Source organism: Lycium ferocissimum, chromosome 11 (assembly GCF_029784015.1).
Source record: "Lycium ferocissimum isolate CSIRO_LF1 chromosome 11, AGI_CSIRO_Lferr_CH_V1, whole genome shotgun sequence".
Lineage (NCBI taxonomy): Eukaryota > Viridiplantae > Streptophyta > Magnoliopsida > Solanales > Solanaceae > Lycium > Lycium ferocissimum.
This window is the reverse complement of record NC_081352.1, coordinates 46,012,336-46,018,144: the sequence shown is the minus strand read 5'-3', so window position 1 is coordinate 46,018,144 and position 5,809 is coordinate 46,012,336. Positions and strand designations below refer to the sequence as shown.

General features: G+C 29.2%; 1 pseudogene; it reads right to left on the bottom strand.

Annotated features, from left to right (window-relative positions):
* Positions 1-2,889: 2,889 nt before the first annotated feature.
* Positions 2,890-5,809, bottom strand: part of LOC132038409 (S-type anion channel SLAH1-like) — a 5,042-nt pseudogene continuing 2,122 nt past the window's right edge.

Below are 5,809 nucleotides of genomic sequence, written 5' to 3'. Positions count from 1 at the left end.
TTTTTTTCCCTCAACGTATTATTGTATGTTTATTTTTTATTTTTCAAGTAACTCATTTTACTTTTTCCGACAATAATTTGTGTTTTTTCTAAGTTCATATTTTAAAAAACCCCCGCTTTGGTTCATGTTAATCATACAAAATTTTTAAATAGGGATAAAAAAAAAGGGAAAGACAAAATTTTTTCAAGAAAAAAATTAAAATTTCCCCCTTCTTTCAAAAGGGGACATGTTATTTACAACTAGCCTACCTTTTGGGTGGGTTTTTCCGGGGATCGGAATCTTCCATGGCTTCTTTTTTTTTTTTTCAAAGGATTTGTAATTTATGGTTTTTTTTGACCAAGACGGTAGATATGTTACTCGGAACAAGGGTTTTTTTACATTTTTTTAAATCACTATTTTTGAGACAATTATATATGTAAAAATTTATAAAAACCAAATATTATATTTTAACCCATTTTTTAAAAAAAGAAGTTAAAAATTTTAAAAATTTGAACATTAACTTTAAAACCTGGACTTGCCTTTGGTGTTACGACAATAGATCACTAAAATTTTATGAGCACCTAGGGGCCCTAGGGTCTATAGGGGAGTGTTACCTAATCTCATTCAAATGTTACCGCAAAAAACCAATGGGGTTTAGGCGGGAAAATATACAAAACGTATTTACCTTAGTGATTTTAAAACCCTAAAATTCATGGGCCCCTTTGGTGATCAATAATCAAATGGAAAGCCAATGTCCATAATAGAAAGAAAAATTTAAAAAAGAAATATTACATGAAGCGCTAAAGTAGAAAGGGAAGGATTGAGTACAAGTATCGTGTTATTTTGAGCATGCTTGGGAAAACCATCATTAATGGGTTTGGGTGAATAGGGAATTTTATTTTTTTTTCTTTTCCAAAAAAATTTCTTTCCATGCATTTTTGTATGAGGGGCAATAATTACAAATCTCGAGGTGAAATTGCGTAATTAAAGGGAATTTCTTTCCTTTTTTTTTTTATTTTAATTTCTTTTTTTTTTTAATTTTTTTTTAAATTTTTATTATTTTTAATTTTTTTTTTTTACTTTTAAAAATTTTTTTTATTTTTTAAAAAATATTTTTTTTATACATTATTTATCTTTTTTTTCTTTTTTTTTTCTCATTTCTCACTTTTTCCCTTTTTATTCCTATAATTTTTTTTTTTTAATTTTTATTTTTTTCCCTTTTTGCAAAAAAATTTTTTTTCAATTTTTTAAACTATACCTCCCAATATTAGAAAGAATGAGTCATTAATGAACTTTGGGATACGGAGAGATAATTGTTTAAAAATTTATTGTTGAAAGAATAGACTTATGTTTTTTTTTCCTTTTTTTAATTATATTTACTTAAGTTATATTAACTTATTTTAGTTATGTTGGGAAATTTTACATAAGAATATTATTTAACCTATTTTATGGATTTTAAATATCCTTGTATTTTTGTTTTATTATTTTCTTTTAAAAGATTATATTTTTTTCAAATTTCGCCATTCATTTTTTTAAAATTGAAAGATTATTTTTTTTTTTCTAAATTTTGAATAATGATATAGTATTATATTTTCGAATATTAATCTTTTTTTTTTAAAAATGCTCGGAGGGTTCTTACAAAATGATGCTTTTAATTTTTATAATTAATTAAATTAAAATATTATTAATTTGAAAAAATATATAAATATTTTTTACAATATTAGTCAAAAATAAGTTATTATTTTAATATATTTTCAAGAAACAAGGTGTATCTTAAATACCTAATTTAATATCATTTATAAAACACATCGCCAAATATTAAACTTTTTAAGTTTTGACAATTAACATTTATTTTTAAATTTAATCTAACCTGTAATTACACTTTTTAAACTAAACAAGACGCTTGTAATTATATTGTAATTACTTTATGCAAATAAAGCGTCGTGTAATTTATCTGCGAAAAACTAGGTCGGTAATTACTACCCAAGTAATTATCCCAAATTTCAACCCAGGTGGCTTTCCAAACAGACCCTTGACAAAATACCAGTTAAAGGCAACTAGATTAAAATGCTTTCCTCTTTAACGTCTTTTTAATTTTATCATCTAGATTTAATAAGATTAATTATTTTGTGCAGTTGTGTGGTAAAGGAAATTTCTAATCACTATTAAGTTGTCCTAAAACTAAAAAAGCATTTTATCGATTTCTTAAAACTTTTAACTCCTTCGTCGTTTTGCAACTTTCTACCAAAATTCTAGTTACACTTTTCTTTTTCTTTGTTGCCGAATTCAATACCATTAGTGATTGTTCCTTTTGAATTTTGATTGTAGTGACGAGATATTAGTTTTCCCGAACTAATCATAATTCGTTATGTATATTTGTTCTGGTTTGTTTCTATGATACTACTACTACACTATATATGCATTTTAATGCTTTTAACTACGCAATTATATGAGCTAAACTTGGGTGAGTTAAATCAAGGAGTGATGAATTCTCAACTTTTTAAATATTTTGTTTTAAAAGCATTTTAGCTACCTATTGGCTGGAGTAGTGACGACTGTAGATGAATTTGTAGTCATTTGTAAAGAACAAATTGGGGGGTTTTGAGCAAAACACAGGCTTATTAGTGACATAAATTTCGATTTTGCTGATGTAGTGGGGTTACTAGGGGTTAAGCCTATGAAATTGAAATTGAGAAAATCTCTCGATATTCTTATTTTTAAGCTTTTCCACCCTTTCATATTACTTATTATGTTTCTTTTAAATGGTTCAGTCGATATTTAATTTTCGTTAGTTCACACAAGAATTAATATCGGAATAAAGAACTAATCCAGAGGCCAAAATCACTATTTTTTCATAACATAGATATTTCCATCTTTGGTCAGAAATACACGTTATTAATGAATGCCTAATTAGTACTCCTTTACAAATGTTACATACGAGTTGGCTCTGAAAATTCGAACATAAACTACTGAATGAAAAAATAATTACAATAATACATTTGATTTTTCTTTTCGTCAAATAATTATACAATTGATGCCCGTTGATTGTTAGGCCGGCAGAGCATTGGATCATCACCTGGTAGAAGTGAATTGGAATTAAGGCAGTGAAAATCATTAACACAAGTGATACTATCACTGATAATCCAGAAAGAAGCAGCATTAATATATGGGAAGCAGTGTCTTCAATTCTTGAGCATATTTGGTTGATGCATGCCATCACTGTTAAAGGGAATGAATATGCCCACCATGATACATTGAATTTCCTCATTGATCTCTTAAATAACGCTGGTCTCGATATCTGTACGTTTTCCACAAGTTAGGAAACAGCTATAGTCATACATTCATAATTTTAAAATAGAAAAATTACTTCTAGATAAGACAACTAAATAAATCTCGTGGTGAGGCCTTGGTTGACAAAGATCACACAATGTTTAATTTGATGGTGACAGCATGACCTAAAATAGGGTAGCTAACTACCTACATCATTTCTTTCAAAGAAGAAGAATAATATGACGACTGCTACAAAATCTTGCAAAAGCCAACTCGAATGCTTGTAATAGGTCAATTTAGGGGTCACCTTCAGTCTCTTTTTTCTTATGTTCACTTGTCTTTTTTCCAAAGAACGACAAAGACCAAACAAATAAAAACAGGAATTTGCGTCGTGGCGCATTACATGACATTACTTCTAGTCCGTTAAAAAATGACCTTTTTTTTTTTTTTTTTAGATTTATTAATTTTAAATTTCTCATTTTACTTTTAGGATATTTTTTTATCCCTAAAGTAAGTGGGTTTTAACTTCATTTTTTCTGATTTTTGGTAAGTATGAAGCAAAAAATATTTTTATTCTGCAACCCCACATAGCAGATATTGGGGGGAATGATATGAGGGTTTAGCTATAACAGCCAATCAAGGTAATGTTATATTTAAATTTGCTTTTCTCTACTTCCATCGAAAGTTTTTTTTCTTATTCTTAATTAACTGTTTTCCAAACCAAATTTTTTTTTCAAGATTTTTGACCAATTAAACATTGAAAAATTCTAAAACATCTATATCAAACACAACCAATTACATGTTCTTATAATCTTTTAATGTCATAACATATTTAAGACGACAAATTAATTATAAGACCACTTTTGATTTGTGTCAAAATTCTTGGCTTTTCTTTTTATAAGCTCGTCAAACATTAGTACTGCGTGTAAAATGAAACATATTGCAAGGAACAAAAATGCTCACCAGTGAAAGGAAAAGGAAGAGGGAGAGGAAGAAAAGCATCTTGGATGAAATACAACTTTCATAAATAGAATCCCGCCAGCTTGCCATGCTCGGGGTAACTAAGAACAAGAAGAATACTGGCCTTAGCATTGCGAATTAACTACTTCCCGGCAACCCCTGATAAAGTGTCACAAAAAGCACTAAATAGTGTGACATTCCAATTGCAAACAAAAAAAATGCACACTCATTCCCTCCCATTTGAGCAGCTGCCCTTGCTCCTACCAAATTCCCAATAACCGATAATTTACTCGAGGATTCGCTACCCCGATAAAAAGCGCTTCCCTTGTGATCCATTGTCCATATAATTTGATGTCCAGTGCCACTATAGGTATAATAAAGATCAACCAAAGTAGAAGAAAATAAACCTCTTTGGGTTTGAAAATGGGGTGGCTTGGACAAAACAAGCCACGAAATCCACGGGGTGAAAAGGGTATTTACTCCAACATGGTGAAGAATTCACTTTTAACCATGTCAAAGTGAAAGTGGAGACGAAGTAGATATAGTAAAGAGAGTGATACTAATGAGAATAAAGCTAAAGACCATAGAAGAATGAAGGCTGTAGAGGGAAGCAACCCAAAAATATTTCTAAATTTATGAATATCATCCGATGGCTCACTTAATGTTTTCCATAATAATGCTTGGCCACATAAAAAAAGGCATTCTAAAATAACCTGCATGAAATCTTTAATATTGAAAAAAACTTTTTTTTTGTGATATAAAATGGAAGGGGACCGATTTGGATTCCCCACATTTTTTGGGTTTGTTTTGGTCCATTTTGGGCTTAAATTCCGTTATTTTCCCCCCTTTTTTTATAGACCGCCCATTATCACACTTTTTGGCCTTTGACTTTATTTATTTTGGCTTCGATTCGGGGATTCATCTCCAAAATTTCTATTGTTACAATTTCCATAGCCCCCCCCGAAAAAAATGACCCCAAAGCATCGGACTTAAACGAGTTGGGGGAGGGAAAACCCGTGTTTATATAGAAAAGATTGTCACACTATTTTTGGGTTTCAAATTGATTTATTTTTTCTGCCGCAATTTTATTCATCTTTCGATTTATATAGACATCGATTAAACGAAATAATTTAATAATTATGATAATTTTAAACAAACATAAAAATTCAAAGTATTAAAAGTTAACAAAAATTATTATTCTTTATAATTGAGAGTTATGTTTTGAAGCTATCCGTCAAGACTAATCAACTAGAACTAAACTCAACTTAGATGCACATTTAGATATCAAAATAAAAATTTAAAGAACATATGAACTAAAAAGAGAAGCAAGGATTTATAAAATTTTAAAAAATCAATGTGACTCATTAGGGAAAAAAAAACTAGCAGCAAGTAAATAAAAAGAAAAGAAGAAACAAGGGAAAAAAAACAAAAAGAAGCAAAAAAGAAAAAGAAATAAGAAAAAAGGGGAACAATCTTCGGTTCTTTGAAAAAGAAGTCTTTAAAAAAATTGGGGTTTAACTCGATCCGGGCGGGGCACAACTTTCGCCACCAAGGGACCAAACAACCATTTGTTAGTCGGTATTTTAAAATTTTTTACTAT